Genomic DNA, 27,461 nt, shown 5'->3' with positions numbered 1-27,461 from the left:
TCCATGTTCAAAATTCTGGGTTCTACATTCTCTATTCTATAATTTATATTCTGTGTTCTACAATCTATATTCTAAATTCTATATTCAGTATTCTGTATTTTGTATTCCAAATTCTGTGTTCTTCATTCCATGTTCTATATCCTGGGATCTATAATCTGTTTTCAATATTCAGCATTCTGTGTTCTAGATACTATATTGTGTATTCTATGTTTTGCATTCCGTATTCTATATTCTATATTCTGTGTCCTACATTCTATAATCTAAATTCTATATTAAGTATTCTGTATTCTATATTCTAAATTCTGTGTTCTTCATTCCATGTTCTAAATTCTGGGTTCTATATACTATACTCTATATTCTTTATTGTGTGTTCTAAATTCTATATTCTATATTCTATATTCAGTATTCCATATTCTATATTGTAATTTCTGGGTTCTGCATTCCATGTTCTATAATCCATATTCGGTATTCTGTATTCTATATACTAAATACTGAATTCTGCTTTCCATTTTCTAAATTCTGGGTTCTATATTTTCTATTCAATATTCTATAATTTGGGTTCAACATTCTATATTCTATATTCTATATTCTGCATTCCGAAGTCTATATTCTATATTCTGTGTCCTAAATTCTATATTCTAAATTCTATATTAAGTATTCTGTATTCTATATTCTAAATTCTGTGTTCCGCATTCTATGTTCTAAATCCTATATTCAGTATTCTGTATTCTATATTCTAAATTCTGTGTTCTAAATTCCATGTTCTAAATTCTGGGTTCTATATACTCTATTCTATTTTGTATATTCTGTGTTCAACATTCGTTATTCTAAATACTATATTCAGCATTCTGCGTTCTATATTCTAAATTCTGTGTTCTACATTCTATATTCTAAATTCTATTTTCAGTTGTATGTATTCTATATTCTAAATTCAGTGTTCTGCATTCCATGTTCTAAATTGTGGGTTCTGTATTCTGTTTCCCATATTCTATATTCGGTGTTCTACATTCTATATTCTGTAATCTATATTCTGCATTCCGTATTCTATATTCCGTATTCTGTGTTCTACATTCTATATTCAAAATTTTATATTTAGTGTTTTGTATTCTATATTCTAAACTCTGTGTTGTGCATTCCACATTCTAAATTCTCGTTTCTGTATTCTGTTTTCCATATTCTACATTCTGTGTTGTACATTCTATATTCTGTATTCTATATTATGCATTCCGTATTCTACATTCTATATTCTGTGTCTTACGTTCTATAATCTAAATTCTATATTCAGTATTCTGTATTCTATATACTGAATTCTGTGTTCTGCATTCCATGTTCTATATTCCATATTCGGTATTCTGTATTCTATATACTAAATACTGAATTCTGCTTTCCATGCTCTAAATTCGGGGTTCTATATTTTGTATCCTATATTCTATATTCTGTGTTCATCTTTCTATATTCTATATTCTATATTCTGCATTCCGATGTCTATATTCTATATTCTGTGTTCTACATTCTATATTCTGTATTCAATATTCTGAATTCCGTATCTAACATTCCATATTCTGTGTTCTACATTCTATATTCTACATTCTATATTCAGTATTCTGTATTCTATATTCTAAATTCGGTGTTCTACATTCCATGTTCTTAATTCTGGGTTCTATATTTTCTATTCTATAATCTATACTTTGGGTTCATCATTCTATATTCTATATTCTATATTCTACATTCCGTAGTCTATATTCTATATTCTGTGTCCTACATTCTATATTCAAATTCTATATACAGTATTCTGTATTCTATATTCTAAATTCTGTGTTCTGCATTCCATGTTCTAAATTCTCGGTTCTGTATTCTCTATTCTATTTTCTCTATTCTGTATTCAAACTTCTATATTATGATTCTATATTCTAAATACTATATTCATTATTCTGTTTTCTATATTCTATATTCTGTGTTCAACATTCTGTATTCGAAATTCTATATTCAGTATTCTGTTCTCTATATTCTAAATTCTGTGTTCTGCATTCCATGTTGTCAATTCTGGATTTTGTATTCTGTTTTCAATATTCTATATTCTGTGTTCTACATTCTATATTCTGTATTCTATATTCTGCTTTCCGTATTCTCTATTCTATATTCTGTTTTCTACATTGTATATTCTAAATTCTATATTCAGTATTCTGTATTCTATATTCTAAATTCTGTGTTCTATATTGTATATTCATATACTATATTAAGTATTCGGTATTCTATATTCTAAATTCTGTGTTCTACATTCTAAATTCTAAATTCTATATTCAGTAGTCTGTAGTATGTACTCTAAATTCTGTGTTCTGCATTCCATGTTCTAAATCCTGTGATCTATATTCTGTTTTCCATATTCTAAATTCTGTGTTCTACATTCTATATTCTGTATTCAATATTCTGCATTCCGTATACTACATTCCAAATAGTGTGTTCTACATTCTATATTCTAAATTCGATATTCAGTATTCTGTATTCTATATACTAAATCCTGTGTTCTACATTCCATGTTATAAATTCTTGGTTCTATATTCTATATTCTTTATTCTATATTTTGTGTTCATCATTCTATATTCTATATACTATATTCTGCATTCCGTATTCTACATTCCATATTCTGTGTTCTACATTCTATTTTCTTAATTTTATATTCAGTATTCTGTAGTATATACTCTAAATTCTGTTTTCTGCATTCTGCGTTCTAAATTTTTGGTTCTGTATTCTGTGTTCCATATTCTATATTTTGTGTTCTATATTCTATATTGTTTATTCTATATTCTACTTTCCGTATCCTATATTCTAAATTCTGAGTTCTACATTGTATATTCTAAATTCGATACTCAGTATTCTGTATTCTATATTCTAAATTCTGTGTTTTAAATTCCATGTTCTAAATTCTCTGTTCTATATTCTCTATTCTATATTTTCTATTCTGTGTTCTAAATTCTATATTCTAAATTCTATATTCAGTATTCTGTTTTCTGTATTCTAAATTCTGTGTTCAACATTCTATATTCGAAATTCTATATTCAGTATTCTGTTCTCTATATTATAAATTCTGTGTTCTGCATTCCATGTTCTCAATTCTGGGTTTTGTATTCTGTTTTCCATATTCTATATTCTGTGCTCTACATTCTATATTCTGTATTCTATATTCTGCTTTCCGTATTCTATATTCTTTATTCTGTTTTCTACACTGTATATTCTAAATTCTATATTCAGTTTTCTGTATTCTATATTCTAAATTCTGTGTTCTACATTGTAGATTCAAATTCTATATTCAGTATTCGGTATTATATATTCTAAATTCTGTGTTCTACATTCTAAATTCTAAATTCTATATTCAGTAGTCTGTATTCTTTATTCTAAATTCTGTGTTCTGCATTCCATGTTCTAAATCCTGGTTTCTATATTCTGTTTTCCATATTCTAAATTCTGTGTTCTACATTCTATATTCTGTAATCAATATTCTGCATTCCGTATTCTATATTCTATACTCTGTGTTCTACATTCTATATTCTAAATTCTATATTCAGTATTCTGTATTCTATATTCTAAATATTGTGTTCTGCATTCCATGTTCTAAATTCTGGGTTCTATATTGTATATTCTATATTCTATATTCTGTGTTCTATATTGTATATTCTAAATTCTATATTCAGTATACCATATTCTATATTCTATATTCTGGGTTCTGCATTCCATATTCCAAAATCTATATTCAGTATTCTGTATTCTATATTCTATATTCTGAGTTCTGCTTTCCATGTTCTAAATTATATTTTCAGTATTCTGTATTCTATATTCTAATTGCTGTGTTCCGCATTCTACGTTCTAAATTCTATATTAAGTATTCTGTATTCTATTTTGTAAATTCTGCGTTCCGAATTCTATGTTCTAAATTCTATATTCAGTATTCTGTGTTCTATATTCTATATTCTGTGTTCTGCATTCCATGTTCTAAATTCTGGGTTCTTTATTCTCTATTCTCTATTCTATATTCTGTGTTCTACATTCTATATTCTAAATTCTATATTCAGTATTCTTTATTCTATATTCTATATTCTGTGTTCTATATTTTATATTCTAAATTCTATATTCAATATTCTGTTTTCTATATTCTAAATTCTCTGTTCTGCATTCCATGTTCTAAATTCTGGGTTTTGTATTCTGTTTCCCATATTCTATATTCTGTATTCTACATTCTATATTCTGTATTCTAAATTCTGCATTCCATATTCTATATTCTATATTCTGTGTTCTACGTTGTATATTCTAAATTCTATATTCAGTATTCTGTATTCTATATTCTAAATTCTGTGTTCTACATTGTATATTCATATTCTATATTCAGTATTCTGTATTCTATATTCTAAATTCTGTGTTCTGCATTCCATATTCTAAATTCTGTGTTGTATATTCTCTATTCAATTTTGTATAATCTGTGTTCAACATTCGATATTCTAAATACTATATTCAGCATTCTGTGTTCTATATTCTAAATTCTGTGTTCTACAATCTATATTTTAATTTCTATTTTCAGTTTTACGTATTTTATATTGTAAATTCTGTGTTCTGCATTCCATGTTCTAAATTCTGGGTTCTGTATTCTGTTTTCCATATTCTATATTCTGTGTTCTACATTCTATATTCTGTATTCTATATTCTGCATTCCGTATTGTACATTCCCTATTCTGTGTTTTACATTCTATATTCAAAATTTTATATTCAGTATTCTATATTCTATATTCTAAACTCTGTGTTGTGCATTCCATGTTCTAAATTCTCGTTTCTGTACTCTGTTTTCCATATTCTACATTCTGTGTTCTACATTCTATATTCTGTATTCAATATTAGACTTTCCGTATTCTACATTCCATATTCTGTGTTCTATATTGTATTTTCTAAATTCAATATTAAGTATTCTGTATTTTATATTCCAAATTCTGTGTTCTACATTCCATGTTATAAATTCTGGATTATATATTCTCTATACATTATTCTAAATTTTGTGTTCATCATTCTATATTCTATATACTTTATTCTGCATTCCGTAGTCTATATTCTATATTCTGTTTTCTACATTCTATATTTTAAATTGTATATTAATTATTCTGTATTCTATATACTATATTCTGTGTTCTGCATTCCATGTTCTAAATTCTGGGTTCTATATTCTCTATTCTATATTTTGTGCTCATTATTCTATATTCTATATTCTATATTCTGCATTCCGTAGTCTATATTCTTTATTCTGTGTTCTTCATTCTATATTCTAAATTCTATATGCAGTAATCTGTATACTATATTCTAAATTCTGTGTTCTGCATTCCATGTTCTAAATTCTGGGTTCTATATTCTGTTTTCCATATTCTAAATTCTGTGTTCTACATTCCGTATTCTGTGTTCTACATTCTATATTCTACATTTTATATTCAGTATTCTGCAGTATATACTCTAAATTCTGTGTTCTGCATTCCATGTTCTAAATTTTGGGTTCTGTGTTCTGTTTTCCATATTGTATATTTTGTGTTCTATATTCTATATTCTTTATTCTATATTCAACATTCCGTATCCTATATTCAAAATTCTGAGTTCTACATTCTATATTATAATTTCGATACTCAGTATTCTGTACACTTTAATCTAAATTCTGTGTTCTAAATTCCATGTTCTAAATTCTCTGTTCTATATTCTCTATTCTTTCTTCTCTATTCTGTGTTCTCAATTCTATATTCTAAATTCTATAGTCAGTATTCTGTTTTCTATATTCTAAATTCTGTGTTCAACATTCTATATTTGAAATTCTATATGCAGTATTCTGTTCTCTATATTCTAAATTCTGTCTTCTGCATTCCATATTCTCAATTCTGGGTTTTGTATTCTGTTTTCCATATTCTATATTCTGTGTCCTACATTCTATATTCTGTATTCTATATTCTGCTTTCCGTATTCTATATTCTTTATTCTGTTTTCTACATTATATATTCTAAATACTATATTCAGTATTCTGTATTGTATATTCTAAATTCTGTGTTCTACATTGTATATTCATATTCTATATTCATTATTCGGTATTCTATATTCTAAATTTTGTGTTCTACATTCTAAATTCTAAATTCTATATTCAGTAGTCTGTATTCTATATTCTAAATTCAGTGTTCTGCATTCCATGTTCTAAATCCTGGGTTCTATATTCTGTTTTCCATATTCTATATTCTGTGTTCTACATTCTATATTATGTACTCTATATTCTTCATTCAGTATTCTATATTCTATACTCTGTGTTCTACATTCTATATTCTAAATTCTATATTCAGTATTCTGTATTCTATATTCTAAATTCTGTGTTCTGCATTCCATGTTCTAAATTCTATGTTCTCTATACTATTCTCTATATTCTTTATTCTCTGTTGTAAATTCTATATTTTATATTCTATATTCAGTATTCCATATTGTATATTGTATTTTCTGGGTTTTGCATTTCATATTCTATAATCCATATTCGGTATTCTGTATTCTATATACTAAATTCTGAATTCTGCTTTCCATTTTCTAAATTCTGGTTTCTATATTTTCTATTCTATATTCTATACTTTGGTTTCAACATTCTATATTCTATATTCTATATTCTGCATTCCGTAGTCTATATTCTATATTCTGTGTCCTAAATTCTATATTCTAAATTCTATATTAAATATACTGTATTCTATATTGTAAATTCTGTGTTCCGCATTCTATGTTCTAAATTCTATATTCAGTATTCTGTATTCTATATTCTAAATTCTGTGTTCTAAATTCCATGTTCTAAATTCTGGGTTCTATATACTCTATTCTATTTTCTATATTCTGTGTTCAACATTCGACATTCTAAATACTATATTCAGCATTCTGTGTTCTATATTCTAAATTCTGTGTACTACATTCTATATTCTAAATTCTATTTTCAGTTGTATGTATTCTATATTCTAAATTCAGTGTTCTGCATTCCATGTTCTATAATCCATATTCGGTATTCTGTATTTTTTATAGTAAATACTGTATTCTGCTTTCCATGTTCTAAATTCGGGGTTCTATATTTTCTATCCTATATTCTATATTCTGTGTTCATCTTTCTACATTCTATATTCTATATTCTATATTCTGCATTCCGAAGTCTATATTCTATATTCTGTGTTCTACATTCTATATTCAGTATTCAATATTCTGCATTCCGTATCTAACATTCCATATTCTGTGTTCTACATACTTTATTCAGTATTCTGTATTCTATATTCTAAATTCGGTGTTCTACATTCCATGTTTTTAATTCTGGGTTCTATATTTTCTATTCTATATTCTATATTTTGGGTTCATCATTCTATAATCTATATTCTATATTCTGCATTTCGTAGTCTATATTCTATATTCTGTGTCCTACATTCTATATTCGAAATTCTATATTCAGTATTCTGTTCTCTATATTCTAAATTCTGTGTTCTACCTTCTATATTCTAAATTCTATTTTCAGTTGTATGTATTCTATATTCTGAATTCAGTGTTGTGCATTCCATGTTCTAAATTCTGGGTTCTGTATTCTGTTTTCCATATTCTATATTCTGTGTTCTAAATTTTATATTCTGTATTCTATATTCTGCATTCCGTATTCTACATTCCATATTCTGTGTTCTACATTCTATTTTCTTAATTTTATATTCAGTATTCTGTAGTATATACTCTAAATTCTGTTTTCTGCATTCTACGTTCTAAATTTTTGGTTCTGTATTCTGTGTTCCATATTCTATATTTTGTGTTCTATATTCTATATTGTTTATTCTATATTCTACTTTCCGTATCCTATATTCTAAATTCTGAGTTCTACATTGTATATTCTAAATTCGATACTCAGTATTCTGTATTCTATATTCTAAATTCTGTGTTTTAAATTCCATGTTCTAAATTCTCTGTTCTATATTCTCTATTCTATATTTTCTATTCTGTGTTCTAAATTCTATATTCTAAATTCTATATTCAGTATTCTGTTTTCTGTATTCTAAATTCTGTGTTCAACATTCTATATTCGAAATTCTATATTCAGTATTCTGTTCTCTATATTATAAATTCTGTGTTCTGCATTCCATGTTCTCAATTCTGGGTTTTGTATTCTGTTTTCCATATTCTATATTCTGTGCTCTACATTCTATATTCTGTATTCTATATTCTGCTTTCCGTATTCTATATTCTTTATTCTGTTTTCTACACTGTATATTCTAAATTCTATATTCAGTTTTCTGTATTCTATATTCTAAATTCTGTGTTCTACATTGTAGATTCAAATTCTATATTCAGTATTCGGTATTATATATTCTAAATTCTGTGTTCTACATTCTAAATTCTAAATTCTATATTCAGTAGTCTGTATTCTTTATTCTAAATTCTGTGTTCTGCATTCCATGTTCTAAATCCTGGTTTCTATATTCTGTTTTCCATATTCTAAATTCTGTGTTCTACATTCTATATTCTGTAATCAATATTCTGCATTCCGTATTCTATATTCTATACTCTGTGTTCTACATTCTATATTCTAAATTCTATATTCAGTATTCTGTATTCTATATTCTAAATATTGTGTTCTGCATTCCATGTTCTAAATTCTGGGTTCTATATTGTATATTCTATATTCTATATTCTGTGTTCTATATTGTATATTCTAAATTCTATATTCAGTATACCATATTCTATATTCTATATTCTGGGTTCTGCATTCCATATTCCAAAATCTATATTCAGTATTCTGTATTCTATATTCTATATTCTGAGTTCTGCTTTCCATGTTCTAAATTATATTTTCAGTATTCTGTATTCTATATTCTAATTGCTGTGTTCCGCATTCTACGTTCTAAATTCTATATTAAGTATTCTGTATTCTATTTTGTAAATTCTGCGTTCCGAATTCTATGTTCTAAATTCTATATTCAGTATTCTGTGTTCTATATTCTATATTCTGTGTTCTGCATTCCATGTTCTAAATTCTGGGTTCTTTATTCTCTATTCTCTATTCTATATTCTGTGTTCTACATTCTATATTCTAAATTCTATATTCAGTATTCTTTATTCTATATTCTATATTCTGTGTTCTATATTTTATATTCTAAATTCTATATTCAATATTCTGTTTTCTATATTCTAAATTCTCTGTTCTGCATTCCATGTTCTAAATTCTGGGTTTTGTATTCTGTTTCCCATATTCTATATTCTGTATTCTACATTCTATATTCTGTATTCTAAATTCTGCATTCCATATTCTATATTCTATATTCTGTGTTCTACGTTGTATATTCTAAATTCTATATTCAGTATTCTGTATTCTATATTCTAAATTCTGTGTTCTACATTGTATATTCATATTCTATATTCAGTATTCTGTATTCTATATTCTAAATTCTGTGTTCTGCATTCCATATTCTAAATTCTGTGTTGTATATTCTCTATTCAATTTTGTATAATCTGTGTTCAACATTCGATATTCTAAATACTATATTCAGCATTCTGTGTTCTATATTCTAAATTCTGTGTTCTACAATCTATATTTTAATTTCTATTTTCAGTTTTACGTATTTTATATTGTAAATTCTGTGTTCTGCATTCCATGTTCTAAATTCTGGGTTCTGTATTCTGTTTCCCATATTCTATATTCTGTGTTCTACATTCTATATTCTGTATTCTATATTCTGCATTCCGTATTGTACATTCCCTATTCTGTGTTTTACATTCTATATTCAAAATTTTATATTCAGTATTCTATATTCTATATTCTAAACTCTGTGTTGTGCATTCCATGTTCTAAATTCTCGTTTCTGTACTCTGTTTTCCATATTCTACATTCTGTGTTCTACATTCTATATTCTGTATTCAATATTAGACTTTCCGTATTCTACATTCCATATTCTGTGTTCTATATTGTATTTTCTAAATTCAATATTAAGTATTCTGTATTTTATATTCCAAATTCTGTGTTCTACATTCCATGTTATAAATTCTGGATTATATATTCTCTATACATTATTCTACATTTTGTGTTCATCATTCTATATTCTATATACTTTATTCTGCATTCCGTAGTCTATATTCTATATTCTGTTTTCTACATTCTATATTTTAAATTGTATATTAATTATTCTGTATTCTATATACTATATTCTGTGTTCTGCATTCCATGTTCTAAATTCTGGGTTCTATATTCTCTATTCTATATTTTGTGCTCATTATTCTATATTCTATATTCTATATTCTGCATTCCGTAGTCTATATTCTTTATTCTGTGTTCTTCATTCTATATTCTAAATTCTATATGCAGTAATCTGTATACTATATTCTAAATTCTGTGTTCTGCATTCCATGTTCTAAATTCTGGGTTCTATATTCTGTTTTCCATATTCTAAATTCTGTGTTCTACATTCCGTATTCTGTGTTCTACATTCTATATTCTACATTTTATATTCAGTATTCTGCAGTATATACTCTAAATTCTGTGTTCTGCATTCCATGTTCTAAATTTTGGGTTCTGTGTTCTGTTTTCCATATTGTATATTTTGTGTTCTATATTCTATATTCTTTATTCTATATTCAACATTCCGTATCCTATATTCAAAATTCTGAGTTCTACATTCTATATTATAATTTCGATACTCAGTATTCTGTACACTTTAATCTAAATTCTGTGTTCTAAATTCCATGTTCTAAATTCTCTGTTCTATATTCTCTATTCTTTCTTCTCTATTCTGTGTTCTCAATTCTATATTCTAAATTCTATAGTCAGTATTCTGTTTTCTATATTCTAAATTCTGTGTTCAACATTCTATATTTGAAATTCTATATGCAGTATTCTGTTCTCTATATTCTAAATTCTGTCTTCTGCATTCCATATTCTCAATTCTGGGTTTTGTATTCTGTTTTCCATATTCTATATTCTGTGTCCTACATTCTATATTCTGTATTCTATATTCTGCTTTCCGTATTCTATATTCTTTATTCTGTTTTCTACATTATATATTCTAAATACTATATTCAGTATTCTGTATTGTATATTCTAAATTCTGTGTTCTACATTGTATATTCATATTCTATATTCATTATTCGGTATTCTATATTCTAAATTTTGTGTTCTACATTCTAAATTCTAAATTCTATATTCAGTAGTCTGTATTCTATATTCTAAATTCAGTGTTCTGCATTCCATGTTCTAAATCCTGGGTTCTATATTCTGTTTTCCATATTCTATATTCTGTGTTCTACATTCTATATTATGTACTCTATATTCTTCATTCAGTATTCTATATTCTATACTCTGTGTTCTACATTCTATATTCTAAATTCTATATTCAGTATTCTGTATTCTATATTCTAAATTCTGTGTTCTGCATTCCATGTTCTAAATTCTATGTTCTCTATACTATTCTCTATATTCTTTATTCTCTGTTGTAAATTCTATATTTTATATTCTATATTCAGTATTCCATATTGTATATTGTATTTTCTGGGTTTTGCATTTCATATTCTATAATCCATATTCGGTATTCTGTATTCTATATACTAAATTCTGAATTCTGCTTTCCATTTTCTAAATTCTGGTTTCTATATTTTCTATTCTATATTCTATACTTTGGTTTCAACATTCTATATTCTATATTCTATATTCTGCATTCCGTAGTCTATATTCTATATTCTGTGTCCTAAATTCTATATTCTAAATTCTATATTAAATATACTGTATTCTATATTGTAAATTCTGTGTTCCGCATTCTATGTTCTAAATTCTATATTCAGTATTCTGTATTCTATATTCTAAATTCTGTGTTCTAAATTCCATGTTCTAAATTCTGGGTTCTATATACTCTATTCTATTTTCTATATTCTGTGTTCAACATTCGACATTCTAAATACTATATTCAGCATTCTGTGTTCTATATTCTAAATTCTGTGTACTACATTCTATATTCTAAATTCTATTTTCAGTTGTATGTATTCTATATTCTAAATTCAGTGTTCTGCATTCCATGTTCTATAATCCATATTCGGTATTCTGTATTTTTTATAGTAAATACTGTATTCTGCTTTCCATGTTCTAAATTCGGGGTTCTATATTTTCTATCCTATATTCTATATTCTGTGTTCATCTTTCTACATTCTATATTCTATATTCTATATTCTGCATTCCGAAGTCTATATTCTATATTCTGTGTTCTACATTCTATATTCAGTATTCAATATTCTGCATTCCGTATCTAACATTCCATATTCTGTGTTCTACATACTTTATTCAGTATTCTGTATTCTATATTCTAAATTCGGTGTTCTACATTCCATGTTTTTAATTCTGGGTTCTATATTTTCTATTCTATATTCTATATTTTGGGTTCATCATTCTATAATCTATATTCTATATTCTGCATTTCGTAGTCTATATTCTATATTCTGTGTCCTACATTCTATATTCGAAATTCTATATTCAGTATTCTGTTCTCTATATTCTAAATTCTGTGTTCTACCTTCTATATTCTAAATTCTATTTTCAGTTGTATGTATTCTATATTCTGAATTCAGTGTTGTGCATTCCATGTTCTAAATTCTGGGTTCTGTATTCTGTTTTCCATATTCTATATTCTGTGTTCTAAATTTTATATTCTGTATTCTATATTCTGCATTCCGTATTCTACATTCCATATTCTGTGTTCTACATTCTATTTTCTTAATTTTATATTCAGTATTCTGTAGTATATACTCTAAATTCTGTTTTCTGCATTCTACGTTCTAAATTTTTGGTTCTGTATTCTGTGTTCCATATTCTATATTTTGTGTTCTATATTCTATATTGTTTATTCCATATTCTACTTTCCGTATCCTATATTCTAAATTCTGAGTTCTACATTGTATATTCTAAATTCGATACTCAGTATTCTGTATTCTATATTCTAAATTCTGTGTTTTAAATTCCATGTTCTAAATTCTCTGTTCTATATTCTCTATTCTATATTTTCTATTCTGTGTTCTAAATTCTATATTCTAAATTCTATATTCAGTATTCTGTTTTCTGTATTCTAAATTCTGTGTTCAACATTCTATATTCGAAATTCTATATTCAGTATTCTGTTCTCTATATTATAAATTCTGTGTTCTGCATTCCATGTTCTCAATTCTGGGTTTTGTATTCTGTTTTCCATATTCTATATTCTGTGCTCTACATTCTATATTCTGTATTCTATATTCTGCTTTCCGTATTCTATATTCTTTATTCTGTTTTCTACACTGTATATTCTAAATTCTATATTCAGTTTTCTGTATTCTATATTCTAAATTCTGTGTTCTACATTGTAGATTCAAATTCTATATTCAGTATTCGGTATTATATATTCTAAATTCTGTGTTCTACATTCTAAATTCTAAATTCTATATTCAGTAGTCTGTATTCTTTATTCTAAATTCTGTGTTCTGCATTCCATGTTCTAAATCCTGGTTTCTATATTCTGTTTTCCATATTCTAAATTCTGTGTTCTACATTCTATATTCTGTAATCAATATTCTGCATTCCGTATTCTATATTCTATACTCTGTGTTCTACATTCTATATTCTAAATTCTATATTCAGTATTCTGTATTCTATATTCTAAATATTGTGTTCTGCATTCCATGTTCTAAATTCTGGGTTCTATATTGTATATTCTATATTCTATATTCTGTGTTCTATATTGTATATTCTAAATTCTATATTCAGTATACCATATTCTATATTCTATATTCTGGGTTCTGCATTCCATATTCCAAAATCTATATTCAGTATTCTGTATTCTATATTCTATATTCTGAGTTCTGCTTTCCATGTTCTAAATTATATTTTCAGTATTCTGTATTCTATATTCTAATTGCTGTGTTCCGCATTCTACGTTCTAAATTCTATATTAAGTATTCTGTATTCTATTTTGTAAATTCTGCGTTCCGAATTCTATGTTCTAAATTCTATATTCAGTATTCTGTGTTCTATATTCTATATTCTGTGTTCTGCATTCCATGTTCTAAATTCTGGGTTCTTTATTCTCTATTCTCTATTCTATATTCTGTGTTCTACATTCTATATTCTAAATTCTATATTCAGTATTCTTTATTCTATATTCTATATTCTGTGTTCTATATTTTATATTCTAAATTCTATATTCAATATTCTGTTTTCTATATTCTAAATTCTCTGTTCTGCATTCCATGTTCTAAATTCTGGGTTTTGTATTCTGTTTCCCATATTCTATATTCTGTATTCTACATTCTATATTCTGTATTCTAAATTCTGCATTCCATATTCTATATTCTATATTCTGTGTTCTACGTTGTATATTCTAAATTCTATATTCAGTATTCAGTATTCTATATTCTAAATTCTGTGTTCTACATTGTATATTCATATTCTATATTCAGTATTCTGTATTCTATATTCTAAATTCTGTGTTCTGCATTCCATATTCTAAATTCTGTGTTGTATATTCTCTATTCAATTTTGTATAATCTGTGTTCAACATTCGATATTCTAAATACTATATTCAGCATTCTGTGTTCTATATTCTAAATTCTGTGTTCTACAATCTATATTTTAATTTCTATTTTCAGTTTTACGTATTTTATATTGTAAATTCTGTGTTCTGCATTCCATGTTCTAAATTCTGGGTTCTGTATTCTGTTTCCCATATTCTATATTCTGTGTTCTACATTCTATATTCTGTATTCTATATTCTGCATTCCGTATTGTACATTCCCTATTCTGTGTTTTACATTCTATATTCAAAATTTTATATTCAGTATTCTATATTCTATATTCTAAACTCTGTGTTGTGCATTCCATGTTCTAAATTCTCGTTTCTGTACTCTGTTTTCCATATTCTACATTCTGTGTTCTACATTCTATATTCTGTATTCAATATTAGACTTTCCGTATTCTACATTCCATATTCTGTGTTCTATATTGTATTTTCTAAATTCAATATTAAGTATTCTGTATTTTATATTCCAAATTCTGTGTTCTACATTCCATGTTATAAATTCTGGATTATATATTCTCTATACATTATTCTACATTTTGTGTTCATCATTCTATATTCTATATACTTTATTCTGCATTCCGTAGTCTATATTCTATATTCTGTTTTCTACATTCTATATTTTAAATTGTATATTAATTATTCTGTATTCTATATACTATATTCTGTGTTCTGCATTCCATGTTCTAAATTCTGGGTTCTATATTCTCTATTCTATATTTTGTGCTCATTATTCTATATTCTATATTCTATATTCTGCATTCCGTAGTCTATATTCTTTATTCTGTGTTCTTCATTCTATATTCTAAATTCTATATGCAGTAATCTGTATACTATATTCTAAATTCTGTGTTCTGCATTCCATGTTCTAAATTCTGGGTTCTATATTCTGTTTTCCATATTCTAAATTCTGTGTTCTACATTCCGTATTCTGTGTTCTACATTCTATATTCTACATTTTATATTCAGTATTCTGCAGTATATACTCTAAATTCTGTGTTCTGCATTCCATGTTCTAAATTTTGGGTTCTGTGTTCTGTTTTCCATATTGTATATTTTGTGTTCTATATTCTATATTCTTTATTCTATATTCAACATTCCGTATCCTATATTCAAAATTCTGAGTTCTACATTCTATATTATAATTTCGATACTCAGTATTCTGTACACTTTAATCTAAATTCTGTGTTCTAAATTCCATGTTCTAAATTCTCTGTTCTATATTCTCTATTCTTTCTTCTCTATTCTGTGTTCTCAATTCTATATTCTAAATTCTATAGTCAGTATTCTGTTTTCTATATTCTAAATTCTGTGTTCAACATTCTATATTTGAAATTCTATATGCAGTATTCTGTTCTCTATATTCTAAATTCTGTCTTCTGCATTCCATATTCTCAATTCTGGGTTTTGTATTCTGTTTTCCATATTCTATATTCTGTGTCCTACATTCTATATTCTGTATTCTATATTCTGCTTTCCGTATTCTATATTCTTTATTCTGTTTTCTACATTATATATTCTAAATACTATATTCAGTATTCTGTATTGTATATTCTAAATTCTGTGTTCTACATTGTATATTCATATTCTATATTCATTATTCGGTATTCTATATTCTAAATTTTGTGTTCTACATTCTAAATTCTAAATTCTATATTCAGTAGTCTGTATTCTATATTCTAAATTCAGTGTTCTGCATTCCATGTTCTAAATCCTGGGTTCTATATTCTGTTTTCCATATTCTATATTCTGTGTTCTAAATTCTATATTATGTACTCTATATTCTTCATTCAGTATTCTATATTCTATACTCTGTGTTCTACATTCTATATTCTAAATTCTATATTCAGTATTCTGTATTCTATATTCTAAATTCTGTGTTCTGCATTCCATGTTCTAAATTCTATGTTCTCTATACTATTCTCTATATTCTTTATTCTCTGTTGTAAATTCTATATTTTATATTCTATATTCAGTATTCCATATTGTATATTGTATTTTCTGGGTTTTGCATTTCATATTCTATAATCCATATTCGGTATTCTGTATTCTATATACTAAATTCTGAATTCTGCTTTCCATTTTCTAAATTCTGGTTTCTATATTTTCTATTCTATATTCTATACTTTGGTTTCAACATTCTATATTCTATATTCTATATTCTGCATTCCGTAGTCTATATTCTATATTCTGTGTCCTAAATTCTATATTCTAAATTCTATATTAAATATACTGTATTCTATATTGTAAATTCTGTGTTCCGCATTCTATGTTCTAAATTCTATATTCAGTATTCTGTATTCTATATTCTAAATTCTGTGTTCTAAATTCCATGTTCTAAATTCTGGGTTCTATATACTCTATTCTATTTTCTATATTCTGTGTTCAACATTCGACATTCTAAATACTATATTCAGCATTCTGTGTTCTATATTCTAAATTCTGTGTACTACATTCTATATTCTAAATTCTATTTTCAGTTGTATGTATTCTATATTCTAAATTCAGTGTTCTGCATTCCATGTTCTATAATCCATATTCGGTATTCTGTATTTTTTATAGTAAATACTGTATTCTGCTTTCCATGTTCTAAATTCGGGGTTCTATATTTTCTATCCTATATTCTATATTCTGTGTTCATCTTTCTACATTCTATATTCTATATTCTATATTCTGCATTCCGAAGTCTATATTCTATATTCTGTGTTCTACATTCTATATTCAGTATTCAATATTCTGCATTCCGTATCTAACATTCCATATTCTGTGTTCTACATACTTTATTCAGTATTCTGTATTCTATATTCTAAATTCGGTGTTCTACATTCCATGTTTTTAATTCTGGGTTCTATATTTTCTATTCTATATTCTATATTTTGGGTTCATCATTCTATAATCTATATTCTATATTCTGCATTTCGTAGTCTATATTCTATATTCTGTGTCCTACATTCTATATTCGAAATTCTTTATTCAGTATTCTGTTCTCTATATTCTAAATTCTGTGTTCTACCTTCTATATTCTAAATTCTATTTTCAGTTGTATGTATTCTATATTCTGAATTCAGTGTTGTGCATTCCATGTTCTAAATTCTGGGTTCTGTATTCTGTTTTCCATATTCTATATTCTGTGTTCTAAATTTTATATTCTGTATTCTATATTCTGCATTCCGTATTCTACATTCCATATTCTGTGTTCTACATTCTATTTTCTTAATTTTATATTCAGTATTCTGTAGTATATACTCTAAATTCTGTTTTCTGCATTCTACGTTCTAAATTTTTGGTTCTGTATTCTGTGTTCCATATTCTATATTTTGTGTTCTATATTCTATATTGTTTATTCCATATTCTACTTTCCGTATCCTATATTCTAAATTCTGAGTTCTACATTGTATATTCTAAATTCGATACTCAGTATTCTGTATTCTATATTCTAAATTCTGTGTTTTAAATTCCATGTTCTAAATTCTCTGTTCTATATTCTCTATTCTATATTTTCTATTCTGTGTTCTAAATTCTATATTCTAAATTCTATATTCAGTATTCTGTTTTCTGTATTCTAAATTCTGTGTTCAACATTCTATATTCGAAATTCTATATTCAGTATTCTGTTCTCTATATTATAAATTCTGTGTTCTGCATTCCATGTTCTCAATTCTGGGTTTTGTATTCTGTTTTCCATATTCTATATTCTGTGCTCTACATTCTATATTCTGTATTCTATATTCTGCTTTCCGTATTCTATATTCTTTATTCTGTTTTCTACACTGTATATTCTAAATTCTATATTCAGTTTTCTGTATTCTATATTCTAAATTCTGTGTTCTACATTGTAGATTCAAATTCTATATTCAGTATTCGGTATTATATATTCTAAATTCTGTGTTCTACATTCTAAATTCTAAATTCTATATTCAGTAGTCTGTATTCTTTATTCTAAATTCTGTGTTCTGCATTCCATGTTCTAAATCCTGGTTTCTATATTCTGTTTTCCATATTCTAAATTCTGTGTTCTACATTCTATATTCTGTAATCAATATTCTGCATTCCGTATTCTATATTCTATACTCTGTGTTCTACATTCTATATTCTAAATTCTATATTCAGTATTCTGTATTCTATATTCTAAATATTGTGTTCTGCATTCCATGTTCTAAATTCTGGGTTCTATATTGTATATTCTATATTCTATATTCTGTGTTCTATATTGTATATTCTAAATTCTATATTCAGTATACCATATTCTATATTCTATATTCTGGGTTCTGCATTCCATATTCCAAAATCTATATTCAGTATTCTGTATTCTATATTCTATATTCTGAGTTCTGCTTTCCATGTTCTAAATTATATTTTCAGTATTCTGTATTCTATATTCTAATTGCTGTGTTCCGCATTCTACGTTCTAAATTCTATATTAAGTATTCTGTATTCTATTTTGTAAATTCTGCGTTCCGAATTCTATGTTCTAAATTCTATATTCAGTATTCTGTGTTCTATATTCTATATTCTGTGTTCTGCATTCCATGTTCTAAATTCTGGGTTCTTTATTCTCTATTCTCTATTCTATATTCTGTGTTCTACATTCTATATTCTAAATTCTATATTCAGTATTCTTTATTCTATATTCTATATTCTGTGTTCTATATTTTATATTCTAAATTCTATATTCAATATTCTGTTTTCTATATTCTAAATTCTCTGTTCTGCATTCCATGTTCTAAATTCTGGGTTTTGTATTCTGTTTCCCATATTCTATATTCTGTATTCTACATTCTATATTCTGTATTCTAAATTCTGCATTCCATATTCTATATTCTATATTCTGTGTTCTACGTTGTATATTCTAAATTCTATATTCAGTATTCTGTATTCTATATTCTAAATTCTGTGTTCTACATTGTATATTCATATTCTATATTCAGTATTCTGTATTCTATATTCTAAATTCTGTGTTCTGCATTCCATATTCTAAATTCTGTGTTGTATATTCTCTATTCAATTTTGTATAATCTGTGTTCAACATTCGATATTCTAAATACTATATTCAGCATTCTGTGTTCTATATTCTAAATTCTGTGTTCTACAATCTATATTTTAATTTCTATTTTCAGTTTTACGTATTTTATATTGTAAATTCTGTGTTCTGCATTCCATGTTCTAAATTCTGGGTTCTGTATTCTGTTTCCCATATTCTATATTCTGTGTTCTACATTCTATATTCTGTATTCTATATTCTGCATTCCGTATTGTACATTCCCTATTCTGTGTTTTACATTCTATATTCAAAATTTTATATTCAGTATTCTATATTCTATATTCTAAACTCTGTGTTGTGCATTCCATGTTCTAAATTCTCGTTTCTGTACTCTGTTTTCCATATTCTACATTCTGTGTTCTACATTCTATATTCTGTATTCAATATTAGACTTTCCGTATTCTACATTCCATATTCTGTGTTCTATATTGTATTTTCTAAATTCAATATTAAGTATTCTGTATTTTATATTCCAAATTCTGTGTTCTACATTCCATGTTATAAATTCTGGATTATATATTCTCTATACATTATTCTACATTTTGTGTTCATCATTCTATATTCTATATACTTTATTCTGCATTCCGTAGTCTATATTCTATATTCTGTTTTCTACATTCTATATTTTAAATTGTATATTAATTATTCTGTATTCTATATACTATATTCTGTGTTCTGCATTCCATGTTCTAAATTCTGGGTTCTATATTCTCTATTCTATATTTTGTGCTCATTATTCTATATTCTATATTCTATATTCTGCATTCCGTAGTCTATATTCTTTATTCTGTGTTCTTCATTCTATATTCTAAATTCTATATGCAGTAATCTGTATACTATATTCTAAATTCTGTGTTCTGCATTCCATGTTCTAAATTCTGGGTTCTATATTCTGTTTTCCATATTCTAAATTCTGTGTTCTACATTCCGTATTCTGTGTTCTACATTCTATATTCTACATTTTATATTCAGTATTCTGCAGTATATACTCTAAATTCTGTGTTCTGCATTCCATGTTCTAAATTTTGGGTTCTGTGTTCTGTTTTCCATATTGTATATTTTGTGTTCTATATTCTATATTCTTTATTCTATATTCAACATTCCGTATCCTATATTCAAAATTCTGAGTTCTACATTCTATATTATAATTTCGATACTCAGTATTCTGTACACTTTAATCTAAATTCTGTGTTCTAAATTCCATGTTCTAAATTCTCTGTTCTATATTCTCTATTCTTTCTTCTCTATTCTGTGTTCTCAATTCTATATTCTAAATTCTATAGTCAGTATTCTGTTTTCTATATTCTAAATTCTGTGTTCAACATTCTATATTTGAAATTCTATATGCAGTATTCTGTTCTCTATATTCTAAATTCTGTCTTCTGCATTCCATATTCTCAATTCTGGGTTTTGTATTCTGTTTTCCATATTCTATATTCTGTGTCCTACATTCTATATTCTGTATTCTATATTCTGCTTTCCGTATTCTATATTCTTTATTCTGTTTTCTACATTATATATTCTAAATACTATATTCAGTATTCTGTATTGTATATTCTAAATTCTGTGTTCTACATTGTATATTCATATTCTATATTCATTATTCGGTATTCTATATTCTAAATTTTGTGTTCTACATTCTAAATTCTAAATTCTATATTCAGTAGTCTGTATTCTATATTCTAAATTCAGTGTTCTGCATTCCATGTTCTAAATCCTGGGTTCTATATTCTGTTTTCCATATTCTATATTCTGTGTTCTAAATTCTATATTATGTACTCTATATTCTTCATTCAGTATTCTATATTCTATACTCTGTGTTCTACATTCTATATTCTAAATTCTATATTCAGTATTCTGTATTCTATATTCTAAATTCTGTGTTCTGCATTCCATGTTCTAAATTCTATGTTCTCTATACTATTCTCTATATTCTTTATTCTCTGTTGTAAATTCTATATTTTATATTCTATATTCAGTATTCCATATTGTATATTGTATTTTCTGGGTTTTGCATTTCATATTCTATAATCCATATTCGGTATTCTGTATTCTATATACTAAATTCTGAATTCTGCTTTCCATTTTCTAAATTCTGGTTTCTATATTTTCTATTCTATATTCTATACTTTGGTTTCAACATTCTATATTCTATATTCTATATTCTGCATTCCGTAGTCTATATTCTATATTCTTTGTCCTAAATTCTATATTCTAAATTCTATATTAAATATACTGTATTCTATATTGTAAATTCTGTGTTCCGCATTCTATGTTCTAAATTCTATATTCAGTATTCTGTATTCTATATTCTAAATTCTGTGTTCTAAATTCCATGTTCTAAATTCTGGGTTCTATATACTCTATTCTGTTTTCTATATTCTGTGTTCAACATTCGACATTCTAAATACTATATTCAGCATTCTGTGTTCTATATTCTAAATTCTGTGTACTACATTCTATATTCTAAATTCTATTTTCAGTTGTATGTATTCTATATTCTAAATTCAGTGTTCTGCATTCCATGTTCTATAATCCATATTCGGTATTCTGTATTTTTTATAGTAAATACTGTATTCTGCTTTCCATGTTCTAAATTCGGGGTTCTATATTTTCTATCCTATATTCTATATTCTGTGTTCATCTTTCTACATTCTATATTCTATATTCTATATTCTGCATTCCGAAGTCTATATTCTATATTCTGTGTTCTACATTCTATATTCAGTATTCAATATTCTGCATTCCGTATCTAACATTCCATATTCTGTGTTCTACATACTTTATTCAGTATTCTGTATTCTATATTCTAAATTCGGTGTTCTACATTCCATGTTTTTAATTCTGGGTTCTATATTTTCTATTCTATATTCTATATTTTGGGTTCATCATTCTATAATCTATATTCTATATTCTGCATTTCGTAGTCTATATTCTATATTCTGTGTCCTACATTCTATATTCGAAATTCTATATTCAGTATTCTGTTCTCTATTTTCTAAATTCTGTGTTCTACCTTCTATATTCTAAATCCTATTTTCAGTTGTATGTATTCTATATTCTGAATTCAGTGTTGTGCATTCCATGTTCTAAATTCTGGGTTCTGTATTCTGTTTTCCATATTCTATATTCTGTGTTCTAAATTTTATATTCTGTATTCTATATTCTGCATTCCGTATTCTACATTCCATATTCTGTGATCTACATTCTATATTCAAAATTTTATATTTAGTATTCTGTATTCTATATTCTTATTATTGTGCATTCCATGTTCTAAATTCTGGGTTCTATATTGTATACTCTATATTCTATATTCTGTGTTCTAAATTGTATATTCTAAATTCTATAATCAGTATTCCGTATTCTATATTCTGTATTCTGGGTTCTGCACTCCATGTTCTCAAATCTATATTCAGTATTCTGTATTCTAAATTCTATATTCTGAGTTTTGCTTTCCATGTTCTAAATTCTATATTCAGTATTCTGTATTCTATATTCTAAATTCTGTGTTCGGCATTCCATGTTCAAAATTCTGGGTTCTCCATTCTATATTCTATAATCTATATTCTGTGTACTACATTCTATATTCTAAATTCTATATTCAGTATTCTGTATTTTATATTCCAAATTCTGTGTTCTTCATTCCATGTTCTAAATCCTGGGATCTATATTCTGTTTTCAATATTCTACATTCTGTGTTCTAGATACTATATTGTGTATTCTATATTTTGCATTCCGTATTCTACATTCTATATTCTGTGTCCTACATTCTATAATCTTAATTCTATATTCAGTATTCTGTATTCTATATTATAAATTCTGTGTACTGCATTCCATTTTCTAAATTCTGGGTTCTATATACTATGCTCTATATACTTTATTCTGTGTTCTAAATTCTATATTCTATATTCTATATTCAGTATTCCATATTCTATATTGTATTTTCTGGGTTCTGCATTCCATGTTCTATAATCCATATTCGGTATTCTGTATTCTATATACTAAATACTGAATTCTGCTTTCCATTTTCTAAATTCTGGGTTCCATATTTTCTATTCTATATTCTATACTTTGGGTTCAACATTCTATATTCTATATTCTATATTCTGCATTCCATAGCGTATATTCTATATTCTGTGTCCTAAATTCTATATTCTAAATTCTTTATTAAGTATTCTGTATTCTATATTGTAAATTCTGTGTTCCGTATTCTATGTTCTAAATCCTATATTCAGTATTCTGTATTCTATTTTCTAAATTCTGTGTTCTGAATTCCATGTTCTAAATTCTGGGTTCTATATACTCTATTCTATTTTCTATATTCTGTGTTCAACATTCGATATTCTAAATACTATATTCAGCATTCTGTGTTCTATATTCTAAATTCTGTGTTCTACATTCTATATTCTAAATTCTATTTACAGTTGTATGTATTTTATATTCTATATTCAGTGTTCTGCATTTCATGTTCTAAATTCTGGGTTCTGTGTTCTGTTTTCCATATTCTTTATTCTGTGTTCTACATTCTATATTCTGTATTCTTTATTCTGCATTCCGTATTCTACATTCCGTATTCTGTGTTCTATATTCTATATTCAATATTTTATATTTAGTATCCTGTATTCTATATTCTAAACTCTGTGTTGTGCATTCCATGTTCTAAATTCTCGTTTCTGTATTCTGTTTTCCATATTCTACATTCTGTGTTCTACATTCTATATTCTGTTGTCTATATGTTGCATTCCGTATTCTACATTCTATATTCTGTGTCTTAAATTCTATAATCTAAATTCTATATTCAGTATTCTGTATTCTATATTCTGAATTCTGTGTTCTGCATTCGATGTTCTATAATCCATATTCGGTATTCTCTATTCTATATAATAAATACTGAATTCTGCTTTCCATGTTCTAAATTCGGGGTTCTATATTTTCTATCCTATATTCTATATTCTGTGTTCATCTTTCTATATTCTATATTCTATATTCTACATTCTGCATTCCGAAGTCTATATTCTATATTCTGTGTTCTACATTCTATATTCTGTATTCAATATTCTGCATTTTGTATCCAACATTCCATATTCTGTGTTCTACATTCTATATTAAGTATTCTGTATTCTATATTCTAAATTCGGTGTTCTACATTCCATGTTCTTAATTCTGGGTTCTATATTTTCTATTCTATATTCTATACTTTGGGTTCATCATTCTATATTCTATATTCTATATTCTGCATTCCGTAGTCTATATTCTATATTCTGTGTCCTAAATTCTATATTCTAAATTCTATATTCAGTATTCTGTATTCTATATTCTAAATTCTGTGTTCTGCATTCTATGTTCTAAATTCTCGGTTCTATATTCTCTATTCTATATTCTCTATTCTGTGTTCTAAATTCTATATTCTAAATTCCATATTCAGTATTCTGTTTTCTATATTCTAAATTCTGTGTTCAACATTCTATATTCGAAATACTATATTCAGTATTCTGTTCTCTTTATTCTAAATTCTGTGTTCTAAATTCTATATTCTAAATTCTCTATTCAGTATTCTGTTTTCTATATTCTATATTCTGTGTTCTACATTCTATATTCTGTATTCTATATTCTGCTTTCCGTATTCTCTATCCTTTATTCTGTTTTCTACATTGTATATTCTAAATTCTATATTCAGTATTCTGTATTCTATATTCTGAATTCTGTGTTCTACATTGTATATTCATATTCTATATTCAGTATTCGGTATTCTATATTCTAAATTTTGTGTTCTACATTCTAAATTCTAAATTCTATATTCAGTAGTCTGTTTTTTATATTCTAAATTCTTTGTTCTGCATTCCATGTTCTAAATCCTGGGTTCTATATTCTGTTTTCCATATTCTATATTCTGTGTTCTACATTCTATATTCTGTACTCAATATTCTGCATTCCCTATTCTATATTCTATACTCTGTGTTCTACATTCTATATTCTAAATTCTATATTCAGTAATCTGTATTCTATATTCTAAATATTGTGTTCTGCATTCCATGTTTTAAATTCTGTGTTCTATATTCTAAACTCTATATTCTATATTCTGTGTTCTACATTGTATATTCTAAATTCTATATTCAGTATCCCTTATTCTATATTCTATATTCTGGGTTCTGCATTCCATGTTCTAAATTATATATTCAGTATTCTATATTCTATATTCAATATTCTGTGTTCCGCATTCTAAGTTCTAAATTCTATATTAAGTATTCTCTATTATATATTCTAATTGCTGTGTTCCGCATTCTAAGTTATAAATACTATATTAAGTATTCTGTATTCTATATTGTAAATTCTGTGTTCCGCATTCTATGTTCTAAATCCTATATTCAGTATTCTGTATTCTATATTCTAAATTCTGTGTTCGGCATTCCATGTTCAAAATTCTGGGTTCTACATTCTCTATTCTATAATCTATATTCTGTGTTCTACATTCTATATTCTAAATTCTATATTCAGTATTCTGTATTTTATATTCCAAATTCTGTGTTCTGCATTCCATATTGTAAATCCTGTGATCTATATTCTGTTTCCAATATTCTAAATTCTGTGTTGTATATTCTATATTCTGTATTCAATATCTGCATTCCGTATTCTACATTCCAAATACTGTGTTCTACATTCTATATTCTTAATTCGATATTTAGTATTCTGTATTCTATATTGTAAATTCTGTGTTCCGTATTCTATGTTCTAAATCCTATATTCAGTATTCTGTATTCTATTTTCTAAATTCTGTGTTCTAAATTCCATGTTCTAAATTCTGGGTTCTATATACTCTATTCTATTTTCTATATTCTGTGTTCAACATTCGATATTCTAAATACTATATTCAGCATTCTGTGTTCTATATTCTAAATTCTGTGTTCTACATTCTATATTCTAAATTCTATTTTCAGTTGTATGTATTTTATATTCTATATTCAGTGTTCTGCATTTCATGTTCTAAATTCTGGGTTCTGTGTTCTGTTTTCCATATTCTTTATTCTGTGTTCTACATTCTATATTCTGTATTCTTTATTCTGCATTCCGTATTCTACATTCCGTATTCTGTGTTCTATATTCTATATTCAATATTTTATATTTAGTATCCTGTATTCTATATTCTAAACTCTGTGTTGTGCATTCCATGTTCTAAATTCTCGTTTCTGTATTCTGTTTTCCATATTCTACATTCTGTGTTCTACATTCTATATTCTGTAGTCTATATTTTGCATTCTGTATTCTACATTCTATATTCTGTGTCTTAAATTCTATAATCTAAATTCTATATTCAGTATTCTGTATTCTATATTCTGAATTCTGTGTTCTGCATTCCATGTTCTATAATCCATATTCGGTATTCCCTATTCTATATAATAAATACTGAATTCTGCTTTCCATGTTCTAAATTCGGGGTTCTATATTTTCTATCCTATATTCTATATTCTGTGTTCATCTTTCTATATTCTATATTCTATATTCTACATTCTGCATTCCGAAGTCTATATTCTATATTCTGTGTTCTACATTCTATATTCTGTATTCAATATTCTGCATTTTGTATCCAACATTCCATATTCTGTGTTCTACATTCTATATTAAGTATTCTGTATTCTATATTCTAAATTCGGTGTTCTACATTCCATGTTCTTAATTCTGGGTTCTATATTTTCTATTCTATATTCTATACTTTGGGTTCATCATTCTATATTCTATATTCTATATTCTGCATTCCGTAGTCTATATTCTATATTCTGTGTCCTAAATTCTATATTCTAAATTCTATATTCAGTATTCTGTATTCTATATTCTAAATT

The sequence above is a fragment of the Vicugna pacos genome, unplaced genomic scaffold (genome assembly GCF_048564905.1).
Source record: "Vicugna pacos unplaced genomic scaffold, VicPac4 scaffold_16, whole genome shotgun sequence".
NCBI classification, from domain to species: Eukaryota; Metazoa; Chordata; class Mammalia; order Artiodactyla; family Camelidae; genus Vicugna; species Vicugna pacos.
This window is presented reverse-complemented; position numbering follows the sequence as displayed.